Source organism: Pipra filicauda, unplaced genomic scaffold (genome assembly GCF_003945595.2).
Source record: "Pipra filicauda isolate LSUMZ 115617 unplaced genomic scaffold, ASM394559v2 scaffold46_size3722508_pilon, whole genome shotgun sequence".
NCBI classification, from domain to species: Eukaryota; Metazoa; Chordata; class Aves; order Passeriformes; family Pipridae; genus Pipra; species Pipra filicauda.
Genome location: NW_024104609.1, coordinates 3,585,446 through 3,609,419, shown reverse-complemented (window position 1 = coordinate 3,609,419; position 23,974 = coordinate 3,585,446). Strand labels below are relative to the sequence as shown.

Here is a 23,974-nt window from a genome sequence, read left to right as displayed (position 1 = left end):
ATATATTCAGTACTTTTAATTCATAAGACTATTTTTTTAAGTATTGAAATACTAATAATCAGAGATCTTAGTCAATTAGAGGTGCCAAAAATCAAAGTTAACTCATATCTCAACTACAATGATTTTTATTTACCACAAGCATTACATCACATTGGCAAAAAAAGGGAAGGTTAGGGACAATGAACAGCATGTTCTGTCTCTGCCAAAAGAAGGAACACTTGAGTAGCAAGGCTGTGGATTCAAGACAAAGTACTTGGGAGTTCTAAGCCTCCCCACCACATCTCTGAGATGGCTTTCCTTGCCAAGCACAGGCAGTTAGTTACATTTTACATGGAATAAACGGAGACAGAAATAGGAAGAATCCACTGTACATACTATGTTCCTACCGAAAGTCACCATAAATCACACAGTCAGTCCTCATGAAAGTCAACACCAAACCATTCTCTGCAAAGTACGCCCAATGTGCAAATACCACAAGAGATGCAGAGCTGTCATCCCCAGCAGCAGCAGCTGAGGGGTCCTTGGCACCAGCAGTCTGGAAACTAAGACAGTTCTTACAGTATTGAGGGCACACAAAAATTCTTAAAACTCAAGAGGTTCTAAGTATGTATATATACACACATCTCCCTAGGTAGATATTTATACATGGGTACATGCACACTTATGTATATTTATACATCTATATATCTATAAATCATTATCTCACCTTGAGGGCAAGTGATTCACAGTCCAGCCCACAGGTAAGGAGAATGGCACTGAAAGGGAAAAACTATTTCCATGCAGAAAGGAAGAGGAAGGGGAGATATGTTGGGCATCCCAGTTGTCAGTCTTCACCTGATAATATTTAGAAAATCCCATTGTTTCTTGTCTTCATGTTGTTAATATGACCATCCTATGTACAGACCATATGTATAATCTTGCATAACAGCAACCAACTAACTGAATTCCGTGTGAAGGAAGTAAAGATTTCTGGCAAAGTCATGAAGCAAATTTGGAGTATCATACCAGCCCAATTAACATAAAAGCAAAAGAGAAGTTTCCTGAAATGACAAAACTTGGAGCTACACAGTACATGTGAGAAAAGGACTTTAAAAGTAAATGTTTAAAATACTGTATATGTGTACCAAAATACTGATTTGTCAATATTTACAAGACTATTTAATTTACAAGACTAATAATTTTTAACCAAGACTTGTATCATGGACTTTTCACAAAGTCCCAGTCTTAATTTAAACAAATAAGGGAAAACAAACTGTGGGTTTGGAGAAAATAATTTTGAGTGGTTCATTACCGATTGCTCAGAATAATTGCATTACACACTCCTGAAATACAAACCTTGTAGTAAACATAAACTGCAGCAGAGCTGTCAGGCACAGCTCAGAAACAATCTCTCCATGGCTTCCTATCATCTTTACATTGGTAATTTGAAAATTACCCATTTAAATACACGTCAGAGACAATACTGAAGTCCTTATTTGGGCCAAATTCACATTTCAGAGCAACAAGATTTAGATTAAAAGTGTTTAATAACGAGGAACTGGAATAAATTTAAGTTTATATCCTGATTCTGTTTCCATACAGTCTCATATGCTACAGTTGTAAAATCAAAGCCTTAAATGTTCATAGGTAAAAAGTATGAAGAAAAACATGCAACAGTTTTCTTATATGTTCTTCACAATTATTCTCTAAAAATGCAGTTATTGAACAGAAACAGATTGAAACAATGGAAGTCTACTAAACATATCTTCACTCCAAGTAAAATATACATGGTTTATTTTGGACTTATGATTATATAAGTGAAACTAAAGGAGTAAGAAGTCTTACTTTATAAACACAAGTTTCAAGGCATTACATTATCAAAAATCTGTGTGCTAGAGTAGAAAACTAACATAATACTTCATATTTTGAGCCTGCTGATAGAGAAATTAGCTATTCTGAAGAAATTCCAAAGTCTTCAAAGATCCCAGTCATCTTTAGGTGCCATAATTATTTCTCTATTTCACTGTAAGTGGGACTTACTCCTGTATCAATGGACACTACTCACAATCTTGGTAGTGTGCTAGACACTACATAAACAAAGAGTAGTAGTCAGCCATGAAGAGGACAAATAAAGCAGGAGGAACTCTGTGATATGATTACAATAGTACAGAGACATCAAGTACATTCTCTCAGTACTTATACAAAGGGTAAAAGCTGAGGGAAAGCTGGAATTGAATCCATATCTCTTATCTCTCTTTCCAGAGCATAGAAAAAAACCTTAACAAAGTCAACAATAGCTGAGGGCACTCAGCACCTTGTAAGATCAGCCAGCAAGAAGTTCATCTTTCTTTAAAATAAAACTATTGAAAGCCAAATATCACTGTCATTCATAACAGCGTAACGCCATAAACATTCCTTATTTCAGAGGAGATCCTCAGAGTGGAATTTGGCTCTGCAAAAAGTCAGTTATTGAAACTGATGAGTTTGGTGAGGAATTTTAACTAACTTCAGTGGAGTTCCATGGGATTTACAGCAGTGTAACAGTGTACTTGTCCTTGTACAACTAAAATAAAAGGTTATGCCAGTTAGCTCTCATAAAAATAGAAAGGACTGTTACCATCACAACATAAACACTGGAATACATCTTGTGTACACTACTAAAAAAAAAAAAAAAAAAAAAAAGATGTATTGCATGATTGCTACAATTCTATTTTTATGTCTTTTTGCCAAAAAGAAAATATGGTTTTAATATAGGTTTACATCTGCGTGGTATTACATGCATGTAAAACAGATGTAACCCAATTACATTTTCATTTAAATTGCTAAATAGCTACTTAAGTAAAAAGCTAAAATAACATACAAACAACAGTTACTATAATAACAAGTGTTCTTAGAATTAAACGAAAGGGATCAAAGCTACAGCACACAAAATTTGAGCTGGTCTTTGAAAAAGATACAGTGACATAACAGCACTGTATTGATTTACTCAGTAATTTAATGTCTCTACAACTCAGCCAGAAGACACATCTCAGTTTAGCAGAGACACATGGAGGAAAATTCAGGGAGTTTATACAAAGACTTTGGATCTCATAGGGATTAGACATACTCTACTAGAGATTATGTAGCAAAATCTCAAATTGGAAATTAGAATACCAGTGCAATACATTCAACTTGATTATAGTTTTAGTCAGACCTGTCTGAACTGGCTGGACTCAGAAATCATGTCCTAACAGTGCAATCTGAGTGTGCTTTTTTATTTTTAGCAAAGAACAGCAATCTTCAGAAGAGATACCACATTTACTTCTATTTTACTTTCTAGTTCACTAGAGATAAACCTGGTGGACTAATAATAATATTGTGAGTACAATGGAAAGACTAAAATCAACTCTCCTGACTATTTAAAGATGGGAAAATAAATCTAATTTTCATTCAAACTTATTTACGAGAAAGGGCTAAAATTTCAAATCCTGGACACAAACACAAAAGGCACATTTAAGCATCTGTGAGATAGTCTGGAAAAGGAAGTACAAATGCAGGATTCCTCATTCCTACTGTCACTCGCAGGAACTTAAGATAGTGGTAACGTTTTGTATTAATATATTTCCATTACATGTTAATATATTTCCATTATATGTTAATATATTTCCATTACAGCTGTGACTTCTATTAGAGTATCACTTGAGGGGAAAAGCAATCATACATTTTTATCTGCAATAAAACCTATCTTTTAATTACCTTATTTGTTCACACTTTTACAGAGTTTGCCATCTGCATGCCTGTCTATCCAAGCCAATTGTACAGACTTGTGCAGGTGGATAATAAGATTGTGAAATCTATATCTGCTGCCATGAAGCAGCTCTTCTGTAGGTTTTGTGTGCACATCTACACTTTGCTAGAGACTGTTCTTCGTATCCCATTACACTTCTGTGTACTTGTTGGCTTGCAAATGACCAATGAAGACTCAACAAGCTGACAAGCAGAGCTTTGTAGGAACATGCAAAGGCATGTCTTTTCTTTCTAACAAATTATTTTTATATTAAATAAACAATTGAGAATATTCATAAAATCATAAAATGGTTTGGGTTGGAAGGGACTTCAAAGATCACCAGTGAAGGGCAGGGGCACCTTCCACTTAAAAGCCCCAAAACAACCTGTCCATGAACACTTCCAGGGATGGAGCATCCACAACTTCTCTGGGCAACATGTTCCAGTGCCTCTCCACCCTCACAGGGAAGAATTTCTTCCTAATACCTAATTTAAGTCTACTCTCCTTCAGCTTAAAATGACTATCCCTTACCCTATCCCTCTGTGCCATTGCCAAAAGTTCCTCTCCAGCTCTCTTGGAGCCCCTGTAGGTACTGCAAGGTGCTCTAGGGTCTACCTGAAGCCTTCTCTTCTCCAGGCTGAACATCCCCCACTCTCTCAGCCTGCCTTCACAGGGGAGGTGTTCCAGCCCTGTTTAGAAATACACTGAGAAAAGAAAACAATGTGTGCTTAATGCTTTGATAAAAAAAAAAAAAAGTAAAGACTGACACTCACACACAGGACTCTTCTGCACAACAAAGCGACAGAGGTAGCAGCTCTTCAGTTCAAATTCACATTATTTTCACTTTTCCTGAGACCTTAATTTTATTCAGTTGCTTCCTTGATAACTAGTTATAAACCACCTAAATTTATGATTCTGTTTTCCCCTAATCCAGCAGACCTTAACAAATCCCCTTAAAACATTTTAGTAGGAAATTTAAGCATTAGTTTTCACAACCCACACAGTTTATTTTGCATAGGCATATGTATATGTTAGCTAACGCTAGGATTTGCTTGAAAAGAATATCTACAAACATACAAATGTCACCCAGGAATTGCTTTTGTCTATGAGATTGCTTGGCTGACACTGGAAGCAGCAGCAGACTAACAGATTGACCTGAGGTGGCCACTCCCTGCTAAGCCACACCTCTTGTCCTCTTGCTATTTATCTTGGAATTTTGGTCTTGAACTATAGCAAAGTCTAAGGAATAACACAGCTGACCATGTGTTTCGTCTAACAGCAGCTTGAATGCAGGACAAGGTAAGTAAAAGCACAAGCTATTTAACCTTCCCCCTTACACAAAACCATATGTAATTTCCAAGAGAAACTTGAGGGTTGTTAAAATGATAGGAGACACATTTGAAACAACTTCAGTTCCCAACCAGGTCAACAAAAGTTCAGATTGCTCAGCATTTAATTAAAGGTACTCAGTATGAGTCGACGACCCATGTGAAATTCCCATTTTCCTTCCATTCCTCCTATTTTATTAATAGTCTACTCCTTGCTAGCTTTTATGCATCCAGACATGACAACCAGAGATTTAATATTTACAGAAAATTACTTAATACATAATAAACACTTTATTCTGTACAAAAATTTGACCTTAAAACCAAAAACTGAAACCAAAATGTGGGCTTTAAGGCACTTCACCAATTTGGGGGAATATGCAAAGCCAGGAAGTAGATCTGAGTACTCCCTGTCACTGTTGTATATCAGAAGGAAATAGGACTATTGAAAAGTCCTATTTATTATTTATAGATCAAATAACATCACCAACATTAGGTGCAAGAAGTTTTTGAAGCAAAGGTTTTGTCTCCTCCAGCATCCTTTATGCTACCTAGAACAAAGAGGAGTGAGGTCTGATGACAGCAGGCTGCTGAGTGCAGAGACTCCTGGCTCCCAAATTCCTGATGTTGCACATCCTCTCCTTTTGTGCACTAAGGCTGAGTACATACAGGCTGAAGTACATTTTTACATGTTTTGGTATACATCTAGGTCAACTGGGAAAAAAAAAAAAAAAGGATACATTTATCTTGCAGAAGCAAAGCTTTTTCTTTGCTCATTTTAAAGAAATTATCTTCATTAATAAACCCATGAATTAACTTGCCAGGCAGATGTTATTCTGGTGTTCTGTTTTGTGAGTCTGGACAGAACAAATCAGCTTTATAAAAACTTCCTTTTCACATAATACTGAGGCCTTGTATTACTATTTCTAGGCAACTTGTTATCTTCTGAATGAAAAAAGAATTCTGTGTGTTTTTTTCCATTGAAAAAAAAGCAACAGTAGTTACTTTATCATGAAAGGTTCAGTGTATGCAGTCATACACATTAGAACACTGACACTTCTAAAGGAGGAATCAGCCTCTGACCCTGTTTTGAAGTGCCAGTACCACTTTAGTGCTTGCATTTTAAAATATTTATTTCCCTCATAGATATTTTATGTGTAGATCTCAGTCCCTCAGCAGCAAATATTTTTATTTTCACATTAGCAGAAGCCCAAGATGCCCTAACACAAAACGCTTTCCTTCTTGGAAATCAGATTGTCTTCTGTATTAAAATGAAATACATAAAATCATGTCTGCATTTGGTAATGACAGGTGTAGAATCAAAAATATGGAAATGCAAATTCTTCAACAAAATGGTATATTCCTCTCTGGGAAGGAAATATACTTCATTTTGAATTGTTGTATTTATGTTTTGAGATCATTTATATCACTTTCTGACTTAGCTCTATTTCCTCTATGAATATATAGCTCTGCAACTTCTTTTTCTGGACAGGGCCACGTAGAAGACTCTGATTACCAGAAAGTCAAGAAACTGACCCATTGAAGAATTATTTTTAATTCTTTTTCAGTTTCCAAGTTATCACACTTTCAAGCAAGTTTCTCTTCCTCACAAACATTAACTGCATTTCTGAATGCTGCCAGAACAGAAGCCAACAGTTCTGCACAGAAATCTGGTAACCAGGAATCCGTCAGTGCCAGCATGGTGGAACTGCTAGTTTTTTTCTGTAATACCTCCAATGCAATTAAAATCAAGACTGTCTGACAGCATAAATCACTACCAGGAGAAACACTCTGCCTCCTGACACAAGCTACCTTTTATAAGATAAGAACAACTTAAGTTACCCTCAGATATGTATATGCTTTTGTTCCTTAATGGTCATGATACTCCAGTAATGTGTCCTTTTGATGGAATTTTATGTCAGCTAACTACAATATGAACTTTCCCATCATGTTCAGGTCCTTTTTTTCCCCATCTCTTTTTTTTTTTTTAATCACTCCTCTTATTGGAAAAGTCCTTCCAAAACTCTGATTTTTATTATCATGAGAGGAAAAAAAAAAAAGAAAAAAAAAGTATATTAGATCTCAATTTCCACCTCCATTTTTATTCCTCTTATATGAACTGATTGTCAGTTTACTACCTTTGTGCCAAGTTTCTATCAACTTCTTTCTGATCACCTCAGGTTGGGCCACCTTGTGTCCACAGAAATCACTTCCACTAAACAGTGTAATACTTGCCTTGAAAATTTTTAGAGGCTTTACTATTTCTACTCTCCTTTATTGCCCTTAATCTTGCTGGGCCCATAGTCCTTAAAATCTATTTGTGTCTGAGCATTTAAGGTTCATTTGCTATTCATTTGATATTCTCTTCCATGTCTTCCAGCAGGTCCTTCTCCCACAGCCCACTCTTGGTCCACTCACTCTTTAAATGAGCAGTTCCTTCATATGGAATGTGTTAACTTTTGCTTTCCAACATAATAAATGCTTTGCTGTCTATTGATTTGACCCCACTGTCAAATTCTCATGATGTCCCTGACATCTCTGAATTTCTTATCAACATAAAAACTTCCAATGACTTTGATCCATCTTCTACAATCCCTGAGTCCCTGTTTTTGCATGTTGGGTTAGGGAATTCAGAAAATTACTTCAAGACACATAGTAACATATAGCAATATAATATGTGTTACATGTAATTTTCACTAGTAATTTATCTCAGAGCATACACATGCAATTCTAAGCTGATCAGGCTGCTACCAAAGAAATGAAGAAATTTGTCTCCCTTCTTTTTGAAATTTAATATGGCAAGAGATATTTGTCCTCTTGTTTGTAAGACACAGGATGTTCACCATCTCCCTCTTTCCTGTCCTTCCTCTATACTGCGTTTATCTTGACATCATGCAAGTCAACATAAACTTATTAGTTTGATAAAGCAAAACATGTGACTTTCCTGAACTGATAGAAACTTATCCTATATACTTATATTCTATGTAGATACAAAGTGGCTACACCCGAGATGATATGCTTTCAGGGAAATGCCAGACCCAGGTCAAGGAATGTGTAAGAATACAATCTTTCTGAATTTTCCTCTATTGTATGAGATAAAGTACCAAACTAACTTTACCTATTTTCATTTGGACTTCTGAAATCCGTGGGGATGGAAAAGTACCCAGGAATTGTTTCTTTGACTGATTTGCATGTTATATCAAACAAGCAGACACTTATCTTTCCCCACGTGTGGCATAACAGAGAAGACAATTAATTCCCAAACTTGTAAAATTTCATAAATTTCACTTGAGTCTTTATATATAAATTTTTTTAAACAAACTTCCACCTAAAAGGCTAAAAGAAATGTGGCTTTATTAAGCAGCATATGGAAATAAGCCTACCACTTTCAAAGACATAATATGGAGAGAGTAGCAGGGATAAAATGAAAAGAATATAAGTATAGAGAGATCCTTCTGGGACCCTTAAAGTTTTATGAGAATAGCCCTAGCAAAAGATCTCTGAATCTGTAAATGTAAATTAATTGCAGAAATTGAATCTTTACCTGCATAAATGTGTTAAATGTAACAATTAAAATCTATTTAAATATTAATGATCTAAAATTTAAAATGTGCCCCCTATTAACAGCAATGAAACCCTCTACAATTTAATCAATATTAATGAAAGAAAAATGTTAAGGTAACAAAACCTGATGCATTAGAAGCTATTGGGGAACAGGATTTTTTTTTTTTAAATTAAGTTTTCAATAACCAGACAGATTACAGTACTGTATAAAAGATAATATGTTGTACAAAAAAAATCTGCAAAGGCTGATTTTAGGAAGAGAAAACAATTCTTTATGTGCTTTGGAAGGTCATTCATCATTAGGTACCTCACATACACTAACTAACAACTTGACATTACAAGTTGAACAAGTAACTCTTAAGAAGCTGAAGAACAAAGTTTGAAATAAGCCGTTCACAACTGCCTAAAATACATGTCTCCTCTGTGCATATTGTCAGTAAAAAACTCACCTCAGTAATCTGAGTAATCTATGGAAACAAAGCCAATATCAGCTGTTATACTGTATCCTATAGTTGTGTCCTGTTTTTGAATTCTCATGTTTTTACAGAGTTGTTAACAGTATCTTCTAAAACTCATATCCTACCTGTCAGACAGAGCTCTCTACGGAATGACAGTTTTTCTGTTTTCTCATCATCCACAATTGAACTGCCACACATATATATATATCATACTCTTTTTTTTTTGCAGTGGCTTTTAAACATAGAGTAAAAAGAGTCTATCTATGCACAACTGTTGTACTTCCCTCCAACAGGTTTCATATCTCAGGAGGGAAATACCCTCAAATTTTTTTGTTGCAAGTAAATCCATATATACATTAAGACTCAACTGTGAAGTCCTCTTCAACCCAAGACTTTCTATGAACCATTTTACATATTACTGGTTCCCCTTTCAAAACTTGACTCCTCTCCCCAGCAGTAGAAAAGGAGAAGGTAGGTACAGATGAGACCAAATTCAGGCAAAGAAAAATGGAAGACCATTTTGCATCCTTGGGAGCCAGGATGTAAACTGCAAACACACTGTAGGAGATTCAAAATCAATCCCAAACCTGGGTGCCTAAAAGAGTTTCTAAGATTAAATCAGACATTAATGAATTGAAGAACAGGTGGTGGAGATGGATCTACAAGTAACCCTAAAGTAGCTCAGCATACAGATGTTTGCCCTTTGTCCTATGAATGTCCCATCAAGGCTTTTATAAAGGCTTAAACTTCACCTGGGTAGTGACTGGGTACCTACCACTGAGGCCCCAACTCCCTGGATCCATAACTGTGCCGTACCACCAGAGGGCACAAAGACATGGAAATGCAGATCCCTCACTGGAATTACATGGATCCGCATCCCTAGAACTAGGTATTGAGGTTCTTGGTCTTAACCCAGAGAATGAATAATTAGAAGTAAAATGAAATTCCAGTTAGGAAGAAAAACGAACTAATTTACAGGAATATGGTGATGTTTGAATATGATTAGGTGCCAAAGCATGAAGAACTGAACAATTTTGGTTCCCTGCCTCAAAGTATAGACACTACAATTAAGAAAGACAAAGAAGAGTGATATGGAAAGGACTCTGTATGAAAAATATTTAATAAAGACTGTCAAACCTAGAAAAGTGATCGCAAAAGAGATGCAACAGAATTTGATAAAATCATGAATGAACAAAAAAAAAACAACCATTCCAACCCAAAACACAAACTTTACATAGGGAATTGTCCAGCTCAAGGGTGCCTACAGCCACACCATCCTGAGAGCATCCAATCCCATCTGATCTTGGAAGCTAAGCAGGGTCAGGCCCAGTTACTATTGGAAGGGAGACCTCCTGGGAATACTGGGTGCTGTGTAGGCCTTTGAGCCCACAGAGCTCAAGGAGTGCTTGGATGGTGCTCTCAGGCTCATGGTGTGACTCTCGGGGATGGTCCTGTGGCAGGGCCAGGAGTTGGACTCAATGACACTTGTGAGCCCCTTCCAACGCTGCATATTCTGTGAATTAACTTTTCACTCTTTTCTAAAAAAGAAATAAACAAGCAAAAGCAGATTGAGCTTTTGGTTTGGTGGGATTTGGGGGCTTGTGGAATTTTTGGGTTTGGTGGTCTGTTTTGGTTTTTTTGGGTGGAAAGAGTAGTGCAACTGCTCAGAACAGAATAGCAACGTGTGTTAAAAGTCCACATAAATTAAAAATGATTGCATAAATTCACCAAGAACAAGTATCTACGCAGGACCATTAAAGTTATCACCTTTGCAATTTGTGTCTGAAGTTAGACACAAACGGCTAGAGCTGGATCAATATTCATAGAGAGAATCGCTAGATACTGTCCTTATTATCTTCCCCCCTCCCCCTTTTGCTGTGTGCCATTGTCCATCTCTGTGTGGCACTGAAAGGCTTTTGGTTTGACCTGGCATGGTGCTGCCTACCATGGGGGATAGAGAGCAGCACAACAGATTATTATAGGAAACATCCCTTCTTATTGATAGACACATTCTTCACATTGTTGTCTTAAAACCACAAATGGAGAGAGTATTAAAACAACAAACAAGGACACTACTTAACAATCGTTAATCTTGACTTGCATAAGTATGATATTCAGAATACAGGTACTTGGTATTCAGGCCATGCATGCACTGTGATACTGTGAACGGAGGGACCACTGGGAGCAACTATGGACACTAATGAGCTACAGCTGAAGTGTAAGGATGAAGAATTGTTCCTGGGCAAATGTGTGTTGGGGAAGGAAGTTCATACAATGAAGTAGGTTGCTTTCCTGAAGGGGGAGGTGGAGTCTCTAACTTGCAATTTTTACGGAGGAAACATTATCTAAATAATTTCTTGGCTCATATAATTCTCTCATTCTCAACCCGCTGCCTTCCCTCCTTCTCTACCACAATCAGAGTTCATATGTATCTTATCTATAAGAATAATTTATCTACAACTCAAGTGTATTCAGAGTTGCTGAGGTGTTCCTTAAATCATATGTGCACATTCTTAGATTAATAAACTCTTCAATTTACTTGCCAGTACTTAACAGAACTCTAGAACAACAACGACAAAAAAGGACACTAGAAAAAAAGGAGCTTAAAGAACCTAAAAGTGTTCATAAGTTTTGCAGCTGTTTATAAGGAAAATTTTTTAATTCAGAATAAAGGACAAATGCTGTTCTTTTAATTATCAACATTTATCTCTGGGACAAGAACATCAGGTATATAATATAGAAGATTCTTTTAATATAGAGGACAGATGGCAACTTCACTCCTGGGACTTTCTTAGACTGCCCCAGAAAAAAAACCAAAAAAACACCAAAAAACAACAACCCAAAACAAAACCAACACCAAAACCCCCATAATTTTAAAAGGCTTTGAGAATTCCCAAAGGAATGATAGTCTGGATACAGGAAAGCTGAACTGTCTCGTTTGCAAAGCAAATGATAAAACATTTCAGGACTGTACAGAAACTCCTAAAGGTTGGCAATTTAAAAAACTCACTTATATAACGTTTCCTTGCCATCTAATCATAAAAATTTAGAATTCATTCACACACTTTCAAATTTTACTTGGTTATTTATATATAAATCTGTTGAAACAAGCCTTTTTAGAAAAAAAATTATGTTAGCACAGGTTAAGGTGATGGTAGGTGGGAATGCTTAGGAAAGGTGTTATTTGCTTGTTTTGCAACATAAACTAACAAAACCAAAGCAGACTTCACAACGCTTTAAAAAAGCACTTCTGGTTGTCTAAAATCATACATGCATCCATATATGCATGTGACATTTCATAGGCATGTTTCATACTTCACTTACAGGGTGTTAATATCGTAAACTGTGAATTCACATTTTCTCCTTGAGTGTTAATACTATTTATGTCCTGCTGGGTAAACAGCCAGAGCCAAAGCAGTGTTCTGAACTGTCCCTGACAATAGTTAGCCTTCCTACCCTTGGTTTTCAGTACAGTAAAAACATTTACTTCTGTAAATTTTAAATTTCTCATTAAAAAAAGAAAGAAAAAGAAGAGTCTGAATGAAAAAAGAATTTCATATTAGCTTAAGAAAACTAGAAGAGGTCCTTCTTGCAACAGCACTGATTGAATATTCTGCAATTGCAGCATAATGTGATTATTACTTAGGGTTTACACTTGCCCACAAAAGATTGGAATCTAGTAGACTAAACCAGGCTCATCTCCATTTCTGGTGCTTTGGGCCACAAATGATAATTTCCTCCTCTCCCGCTTTTCTTTACATTGGCTTAAAAACCACAAAACAGTAAGTTTCATATTTTTTTCTTAAGCCTTTAAATGTAAAGAATGAAATAACGCAAATATTTTTCCTCCTTGATTTTAGACCAAAGTTGCAAAACAGCAGTATTTTATATTGCAAGAAGTGTCCTTTAAATAATTAAACCATTTGGCTCCTTCCTTAAGTTAAAAAATATATAGAACAAGCACAACCATCAATACAGGATTTGCCCCTCTCTGAATTAATCCAATTATTCAAATGTCAGTTATAACTGTCAGAGAGCAGTTCCTTGGGCTGGACCAAACTGTTAAAAATTAAAACTGTTTTACCTCGTTTAGTCTCTCTGCCTTTTTAATGTAAAATCCATGGTCTTGACAAAAAGTTGTGGGATTTGACACCCAATGCAACACAACCCTATTTCTGTCATACATGCATAATTCACTTTGGAAATTTGCACTTGCTTTAAAATATTACTAAAATATACATGTAACATATGCTAATTTAGCCGCACTGGCTTGCAAGCTCCAGCCACTAGGTTATATGTAAACTTTGCCAAGTGCATACACTGTACATAAAGGGATTATAAATGAAAGAAAAGATCACTGTCCCTAGCTCTCAGTTTCCAGCCTTGGCCAAACTGACAGCCCCAAATCCCAGCAACATCTAACATGCCCTTCCTGTGGAGAAGACAGCCTGTTCTCAGAGTCTTAATTACATCCCAGCTGACTGCCCAGCGTTGCCAAAATCAGGCAACAAACGATGCACCTTCACTTGCAATATGGTCTGCTAAACAGACTCCCAGTCACACAGAAAGAAACTTTCACAACAAGGAGAAATAAAGGGACAAGCTAGAGAGTGAGGGAGAGGGCAAGCAGCAATCAAGACAAGGCAAAAGCCTCCTCCCAGACTCCTGAGGGACCAGCGAGCAGCAGCATGTAACAAACAAGGCTATCCCTCGCTCAAAACAAACTCGCAGCCCAAGGTGCCTCATGCCAAGGACTGCTGTTCTCCAAGATGGGCCACTGTAACTAAGACTCGCTAGATTAATGATTGTTAAGGAAGGCTAACCAACCCCTCACTGCTCAGGCCATTATAATTACAGAAGAACAGCATGCCGCATTCTGCAATCGCAAATGGTATCATATGTTTTCCTGGCCGGCTTGCACGAGGAGCTTTATTTATACAGATGAAATACGAGAGCTGCAGATTTAAGGCAGAAGAATTTTAAAATTAACAGAATTACGTGTACTTGTGGATACCCACTGAACAAAGTTACACCGAGATCTGGTTTAGCTTGCAGAGATACAAAGATCAAAGTCTCCGTGAGGGAAAACGCCCACTCGTCCCTACCAGAGTCTCATGGTTATAACAGAAAATATTTACAACATAGAAAAAGTTTCATTCTCTTAATGAAATGACTTTGACCTTGCAGAAGTGCTAATAAAGCACTAGGACCCCATGACTTTTTTATCATCTGTGAAAAGAAACTTCACTCTTACTAAGTGTGCTAAGGAAATGTTGAGATTATTTTCTACTAATTCAATGAATATTAATATCAAAAATATGTCAATTTGCTTCCAAAAGATGGACTTGAGACTATTTTTCACAGAATTTAGTATATGCAAATATATAATTACATTTTAGAAATAGGATAGTTGCACTGACATTTAGTAAATTCTAATTGATGTATAGCTTACAATAGTAAAAACTGTATTTTAGGTTACTCCAAGTACCAAGGTATCTATTCCATTGATAAAGGTAGGTAGGTCTGCCTAATAGTTACACTCCATTTTTAAATTTGCATCCTTCTCAAATGTATGTTTGATGAACTAGCATAATAGGACATATATATAAAAAGATATCTACTCCATCAGTTTAATACTCCTTCAATCTAATCTCCATGTTTAAACTTGTACCTGGTTGACCATCTTTTTCTGACAGTTTTGTGAAAGTGTGTTTTCAAACCCATGAACCTGATTCTGGCAGCCTCTCTAAAGAAAGATGGAGTGAAAGAAACTCAAGAGGTCATCTTATACTGAGGTACTTGACCACTTACAGGACCGGAAAAAATTTTGGCTTTTCAGCACAATAAATATCTACAAAAATTTTCACTTGACACTTTGAACCCTTTCTCCTGAGACACACACAAGGACGAGCATCCTTAGGAGGCCACACAAGGGACTATACACTGTAGCCTTTACAGTAATATAGGAAATCCCTTGTGTTCCTGACACTTGCATTAAGCAGAGCTTTCTTTTACAGATCTTGTGGCAAATAGTCTAGGAAATAACTTTGCTCTGGTTGGCTGGTTTGGTTTTAAATACAGACCCCTGGAAACTGCGAGAAAAACCTGCTCAATACGTATTTTTACTTAGGAAATACATTCCCACTACCTTAAAAACACCGAACTTAATACAAGAGATGCTTCAAATATTAAAGTGAAGACCAACAGGTAAAAAAAACCCCAACAAACCCAAAATAGTGAATACACCACAAACTATCCTCCCAAAAGTGTAACTGACACATAAGGCATTAAAGGATGATATTGCTAGCTCATATTTACATCTTTAGAATATACCATTGGACTTTTTTTTCCTGAGACATGGTGCCAAATACTTTTAACTCCACACCCACTGCTCATTACACAACAGAGTAACATAATTGAACACACACAATCTTCTTAAATCTGAATACCAAAATATCAGGGTTGGTTTTTTTCCACACTTCTATGGCATAGAGCATTATTTGTGATCTGAGCTTTTAGCAGAAAGAAGTTAATGAAAGCATCTCTAGGGTGGATGACAGTGTTTAGGTGCTTTAAAGAAACATCCTTTCAACCCTGTGAGAAAAAAATATGCTGAAATATAGGTCCTAGGAACAACGAGATCTAGTATTTACACCCTGATTAATGTACTATGCAGAAAAGTCAGAAAGGTTTAAAACATACCTCTCTCAGACCTAGGAATAAGGAGCACAACCTGGCAATGAAGATGGTGATGAACTTGTAAAAGTCCACTAGGAATCAAAAGCATTATAAATCATCACCTGTTATGTATAAGCTTTTAAAATGAACCATACAACTAGGTATCTGGGAGTTCCTAAAGAACAGGTAGAGAAGATGATTCTTATTATTCTGGCTTGCTGTTCACTTCACTAAACATTGCATAGAAACTTCACAACACTGGAAGTACAGGACTAAAAGTATGCAACAGAAGGTGGTGCAGAACCTTGAGCTATCACATATATGGCTTCTTGAACCCAAGGCAGCAGCTCTGCATGTAACCTATATGAAGTAAATACCCTTCTGGATCTCAGTCTGTCAAATTGTTCAGAAACAAGAGTGAAGGTTGAAGTGACTGCTGTTTATACCTACTTCTGCAGACAGAAAGTACTGCACACTAATGTTTTTTGTTTCCTGTCCAGCAGAAAAAATTACAGTAAGGAGTAGAGACTGAAAAATTGCTGAATCAAAGCATTCCACAGAAAACAGAACTTTTAAATTGTAAGGCTGACTAACAGTTGAATTCAGTTCTAGAAAAGACTCCAATTTCCCATTGTCCTCAGACCAATGGACATCATTCTGAAAGATGCATTTAAACCTAAAGACAGATCATTGGTCTCAATACAGGGAAAGCCAAGTGCAATGTAATGCCTTACAATATACAGAAGGTCAAACTAGATGATCTAAATATCCCTTCTGGCCTTAAAATCTAAACACAGCACAAATAGAGGAGATGAAAAATAAACTACAAATCTTTCTTTAAAACGTTTGTTCCTTCAAATAGAACTGAATTCTACCCTGTAATTTGAGCCCCTCTACTTTTACCAATGGCATGCAATGTTTTTATGTGCTATTTGAAAATGTATTAAATTTTCAATCAAAGTACTTGTTTAAATTAAGAGTAGGTAAAATCACAAAATTTTATCTTCATTACTAAAAGGCAGAGACTTAAAAATGGCATTCCTTTCAGATGAAGGAAACACATCCTCTTACTAGAGCATTCTATTAGCACAGTCCTTGAAGCCAGCTCTGAACATCCACTGAAATGTGCTTTTGAAGAATGCACAAGATGAATGTCATATTCACTCAGCATCCATAAATCAACTTGAATAATTTAATACCTGTTGAAATTTTCTTCCAATTTATTACATGAAATAATAACATGAGAAGTAATTACAATAAAGAAAAAGTTCAGGTGCAACAGCATTAGTTCAACATCCAGGATCAAGTGTCAGTAGAGATTAACAAATTTCATTCATTTTATCTCCAGCACTGGAGACACACTGCTCCTACCTTTAATAGTCAGGAATGTCTGTTAGTTAAATGACTTTGTAAAGGCAGTCAAGTGAGGGCAGACAGCGACAGTTTAATTAGGGAGCTTGCTATAACTCTATCTGGGAGCTGTAGGCACTGGACTAGAACAAGTGTAAAACGGCACTCAATACTGACTAGCAACCCCTGTTCCCCCCCAGCCAACAAACCCCCTCCAACACAAAAAAAACCCCAAGAAGATACTTTTCATGGCAGGTTCTCTCATTTATTCTGGCGTCAGGTTGGCTACAGGTGAACGGGAGCAACGTAACCGCTGCAGCAGAAGAAAGGTGAGGTTAAGAGAGCAATCATTTATCTTGTATTGATTTCTGGACACTATGTCCTAGATACATTCCAAGATAGAATGACAGCTTTCTGTTTTGTGTCGGTAAGAGAAGAAAATGACTAGCACCAGCACTCATTGTTTTCCTATCATATTTCCTTTTAGAAACATGCCACACTTAGATTTTTATTCAGACAAGGAAATCCAAACAAGTTTATCACAGAAAAGGAGGGTTAGGGGATGGTTAATCAGCCATTTGTCTTTGCTGCTGGATAGTTGGGAGTCACAGGGTCAAAAACAAGCACAATTGGACCATTTGGTTTTATCTCAGGTAACCCTACATCTCTGGTAATTGAACCCATTTCACTCGGTCAGAGTTCCTGTCACTCATATTCAATGTCTGTCATTACTGAGAAATGCTTCATGACATATTACACTGACAGAACCACCACTGCAAGACTAGAAAGAATCCCCAGGCACCAGAAGTAGAAGACAATGGAAGCTTCTTTCAGACCAGTGATGTTTAACATTTTATGTGCTGACATTGTGACTGTAACCACACTATAACAAAAGCCTAGTAAATGGAGGATCAAAAAAAAAAATCCATAGTTTATCTGCTTCAGGGACTAGCAGGCAACATCATAAATAAAGCAAACTGGCAGCTCCAAGGTTACTTGCACATAACATTAAAATCCTTTGGAAAGGTTGCATGTATGAACACATACACTTAGTACTGGGCCTCAATATGATACTGATTTTATTTCTGATAGGCTTTACAATTATCACACCTCCCTTAACTATGGGCATCCAAATCCTTTTCTTTCTGCTACAGTTTCTTTACTTACAACCTGGAAACAGTAACAGAAGCATGACTTGAACACCTTCTGATTTGCTGAAGAGAAAACAGTCTAGCTTCTTAAACCTCTGAAACGCTCCTGTACCGAGAAATTCTAAATGCAAAAATGCCAAAGTTATCCTCCCACTTTTCAGCTCTATAATCCTTAAAAGTGATCCCATAATTTGTTTTCTCCATAGAGGTATTACTTCACTTTGCTAGGTCACCACTGCTGCACTTGACAGACACACCACTCACCTCTGCCACACTTGACTTTATCAGATACATCCAAGCCAGCTTCCTTGGACCATACAAACTTTTTACAGGATCTTTGTCAGTCCAGAGGCTTAAAATTCTACAATCGTATTCACTGTAATCAATGTCTTATTAGCCCACTCATTTGAAGAAACAGTGGATGGAAAGCTGAGAGACTGGGAGATAGGGGGAAAAAAAAAAAACAAAAAAAGCAACAAGAGACATTGAAAATTTCATTTCATCTTGAGGGGTTTAACTCAATTTTACCTTCTTTTCATAAGAACGTGGACGGCAGGTATCTAACAAGTAATTTAACTGAATCTTTTCAAGTACCTGGTGTGAAAATTTCACCACATTTAAAATTTCATTTCTAAGAATGACCTTTAAACTAAAAGAGTTAAAAGAGTTTCCAAGACCCTTTGCTAAGTACCCAGGCCAAATGTTAAAACTGTATTAGCTACAATCTACTATTTGTAGCAGTTTCTTGTCTGCTATAGTGATGTCCTGACCAACCAGCAGAGAGAAATAATTTCGTTCCATCCTGAATGAAAAATAAACAGGATTAAATTCTACTCCCAGATTTGGTAGAAGTCCAGGATTTTAGCTGAGATTATTATATTAAACACTGATCGCTTCAAGGCTGAGGCAAAAACCAAAGGAACATCAATAGTGTGAACAGTTAGTTTCCATCCTAAGATTATTATGAATTTCACACAGAATAATGGGAAAATATCCTTAAACTAGATATTTCATATTTTATTAAATCAATTTTGATTAATTTATGGGATTAAACCAAATTTTTCCACTGCTCTCATGCAATATGTGATTGAATATTTTAAATAAAGAGTTGCTAGGAATTCTGACATCAGTAAGGAACTAGCATTATTCACTATCAGCTACAGAAAGAATGAAAAAGATAAAGTCATCTTAAACTATGAAATTGCTTCATAAAGATCTGAGAATATACTGCCTGGAGTTCATAAAAGTTCTAATATCAAGTGCATTACTTTTAAAGCAACCATTATTTTCACTTTTAGAATAAACTGTATTTCATTGTGAAGTACATTCACACACAAAAAAATCTTAAATAGATTTAGAAACTACAATTTGCAGCAGTAAAAGCAGTTAAGATGTCCAATAAGAAATATATGACAAACAGCAGCACAATAATTCAGCCATTAATAAATCTGGCACAGTAACCATTATCTTGTCATAAAGCAAGATAATACATCACCAATCCCTCCGTGCTGGACTTTATACTGTATTTATATGCTAAAAGCCTTCCCAGAAGCAGATGCTTCGATTCAAAGCTCCAAAACCCCACTGATACGTAGCAGAGCAATTCAACTATTTCTGAACACTTCTATAGGTAAAGCAGTGAGCAGGTTTTGGAGTACTGTGGCCAAAGAATCAAAATGAGTGATATTCAGGTCCATAGCTTAGCAGGGGAAAAAAAAAGTGTTGCAACGATTTTTCTAATGCTGAAATACCATTTCACCAAATGTTCCTGTCAAGGCATGGTTTAATTACCTTGGCACCCATGCCACTTATAATCACCTGTCATTAGCAACAACGCTTGCATCTGTTTACACGTCTGTCAGAAATGCCAGCCCAGCTCAAGTCTAAGGATAACACAACTTTTGCCAGGGCTTGACCCCAGATGTGGAAAGCTCACCATAAGTTTATCCAAGTCCAGAGCAAAACATTTCACAAGTTTCAACTGCAAAGAACACAGTACTGCAATGGCTTTGCCATAATGCTTTCCCAGCATAGATTTTGCAAACATGAGGCTTCTCTCTTTTTATTGTCATATATACTGCATGGCAATTCCATCTAGGAATTTCAAAGTGCTATATAAGGTAGAATAAACAAGTCTTACCTATAATACTAAAAACAACTTCCTGGAGGTACAGAGAATTAAACTATTGCTCCTAACCTCAAGTTATTTATAATTCAGGACGACAGGGCAAGACAAGACAAATCTGAATGATATTCTGGCAAACTCTCCTTACTAGAAGGACTCATTATGTATCAATTCAGTATACATACCACAACATGAGCTATGCATGCACACGCATGTTGAGTGGTAGGGCAGTAACTTACTAAAAATGAGGGGAAGAGTCTATTTTGATAGTTTTTATAATTCTATGACTAAGACTCCCGCAGGAAAAGAAATATATTTTCCATTTTTGTGCTATGCAACTGGAAAACTCACTATAAGCTATTCTAGCTAGTTAGGAAATATCTCTAAAACAATCAAAGCAGTAAATCACTAAAGAAATTTTATGTCTCAGTCCCGCAAATACTCTCTGCTGCAGCACTTGTTCTTGAAAACCCCAGGTTAGCCGTGCATTCAGAAGTGTTTTGAAGGATCAAAACTCTAATAGGTGTCAGCACTCCAGGGCAGTGCTCCACACAGAACGGATGCACACCTGCCCTTTCCTTCATATAAGCACGTGTGGCATCACTGGTATTGTTGCATTCTCACTCATGCTTAAAGGACTGGAGATAGATTTTTGTAGACACTCTTTCTAGCAAGCCAGAGGACCTTACATCAAGTTCTTCAGCTGGTAAATTGAGAAAAGTTTACTGTACTAGTATTTTCACATCTTTATAATGCTGAAAATAAAAGTTTGCAGATACTACAGAAACATGCAGCCACGGTGAGTACTACAATTTAAATGCACTTTCTATCCTTGTAAGACACATGAAACAAAGCCAAGAACTCTTTGGCTTTACATTCTAGTGAAATCCAAACTGTTCTGAATGATTATAAATGGTTACTGTTTGTCTTGGCTCCCACCTATATCAGATTCAGACTGAAGAATCTTAGTGAAGAAATTATAAGGGATAAAGTGGATATTTCTAAATAGCAAGACTGCAATTCCAGTGGCTCAGTGTATCAGTTTTCTGTTTCATCTAAGTCTGCTGTAGAGAAAATTGTGGGATCTGACAACAAAGGATTGAAAACATTTACTTTCATGAGCCAAAAGTTTCTTGCGTTGATTATATTGAAGATTAACCTCCTCCTCCCCCCCCAGTAAAATAGATGAAGATCAGTTACATTGTGTTAATGACTCAAAGGGGCATAGGTTACCAACAGAATAGTTACAACAGAATTTTAAAGTGCAACCAATTAGAAAGATATATAATTGAGTTAAATTATATTTATTGAGTTTTAATCCTACAGTCAGATCTGTGTTTTTCATGTAACTTTTAGGTTTGTACCATTAACAGTCAAGGGAAAGCAAGCACTGCCATTGTGTCTTCTGTTCCATGGGAAGACATAACACTTAGGACTGACAGCCTATCACCACTTACAAAAAGACCACTATTGCCAGCTTTTGTTTCACTTGGAGTAAATCACCAGAATTGTGTTAACAAGTAGAAAGACATAACCTATTGTGCATAGGATGCACATCAGAATGAAAATTCCTACCTCAAGGTTTGTACCAAACTCATAACTGAATAAGCAACACCGTAACCACAACTTCAACTGAAACATAAAGCTCACAGTAATATTAGCACTGATTTACAAAGGTTCCTATGGTCACAACAGTTTTCCAAATAGTGAGAATAAAAAAAATTGTGTGTTTGACAACCAGAAACCAGTCAGAAGTGTTTCAGAGACCAGGCTAATCCGTGCTGAGGACGATGCTTCATGGTAACCCATCCAAGTCAAGGCACCCAGCAAGGCAAATATGATCGCTACCCTTGACTCAACAACAACTGATTTCCTACAAAATATAAATACTAATACAGCATTTGTCATTACACAAACTGAGAATCACAGTGCTTAATGCACACAGAACAAGACAGACAAGGATAATTTTCCTGCCTAAACTGGACTATAAATCCTGTAGAACATGGACCATACACTGTTCTTCCAAATGCTCCCTCAGTCAGCACGTGGTCAAAAGCTTAAAACACATCATTATTTATTATAGACTACTTTTTATATTATACTTTCTCATAACCCATGATGAATACGACTGGAAGAGATTAATTAATATAATATAACCCTTAAAATCCCCAAATAGAAAAGGATTAGGACCAAGGATGCATGGATGGCAGGACAAGGAAGAAGCAGAGAATGGAAAACTTCAGAGGGAAAAAAAAAAAAAAGACTTTTCCTTGAGGCCTTCGTTGAAAGCACTAAAATCTATGAGAAAAACATGAAGAATTTAAGCTGGGGCTTTTTTTTTTTTTGACTGAATGCTAAATAATTTGTTGAGTAACATTTTGAATATTACTGCTATTGCGACTAGTTAGACAGAGAGGCTTACTGATGACTAATCACCAAAGACCATAAAAGTTGTACCACTGATAGAATGCCTCTTTCTGAATGTGGCTTAGTTCCACAAACATAAACCTAGAGTTTCATCCTTTCACTCCATGATTCAACAGCAATTAAAGCTGGGATGTTATGTAAGAATAACCCAATATTCCAAGCCATAATTTAAGATGATACACAGCTACCTGAACCTTATGGGTACTTCCTCCCATGAAACTTATTCAACCACACACAAATAAAAATCCCTAACCTGTATTACTTGTAAAAGCTCATGAAGATTAAGCTTTTCACTGTCCTATAATTGAAACAATTATTACAAATAACTGTTCCCTAAAAATAAGCTTGTGGATACACAATTCAATTGTGAACCATCTGGTTACCATTTTCCACCTTCCAGCATCGGAGGTGACAGCAGTTATACACTCTAAAATGAAGTCTTAAATGATTTTACCAATCTGCACAGCATTCAAGTAAATGAACCCCAGAAGTTTCTGCTTTCCAAGATATTTCTGCACTAGAAAAGACAGATGACTCCTGAAAGGCAAGTTAGCATATCTGCAACAAACATTAGCCCAGTATAGCACAGGACATAAAACTTGCCATTTGCACCATTAGGTTTGCCACAACAAATGAGATGCTGTATGTGATGTATAGCACAGGAAAGCAACCCCAGCTGTTTGCTTCTGTAGAGGGGGACGGAGGTGCTCTGCACCTGAATCTGCAAATATTTATTAAGCCCTTAACAGTGAGGTTGTGATGTTCAGAACAGCTACTGCTGAAAACCATTATCTATGGATAATTAACTATGTCAGGACACTGAGGTCCTAACATGAGGTCCTCATAATTCCCCACTAAGGGAAAGACAGTACAACATTATTATAATATATTAGTAATATTTAACAACAGGATCATACTATTTGTGTTTTAATAATGAAGGCTGAGTACCATAGCAAGCTTTAAATTAATATTAGTTTCTGATAGTGCAGTTTAAGCCAGGCTTAACAAATTCTTAATTTTTGTTACTACTAACCAGTGATACACCAATAAACAATGACAACATCTAAATAGAAAATTATTTAACTTATAAATAAAGCATTAGTGTCCTTGCAGGTTTAATTATTATTAATGCATTTTTTCTATCATTTGCC

The 23,974-nt window shown here is 36.5% G+C and overlaps 1 protein-coding gene and 1 pseudogene across 3 annotated transcripts in view; one reads left to right on the top strand and one right to left on the bottom strand.

Annotated features, from left to right (window-relative positions):
• FTO (FTO alpha-ketoglutarate dependent dioxygenase) overlaps positions 1-23,974 on the bottom strand; it is a 236,512-nt gene that overhangs the window by 96,243 nt on the left and 116,295 nt on the right. The gene's annotated exons all lie outside the window — the stretch shown is intronic.
• On the top strand, positions 10,352-10,471 carry LOC113994489 (annotated as a pseudogene).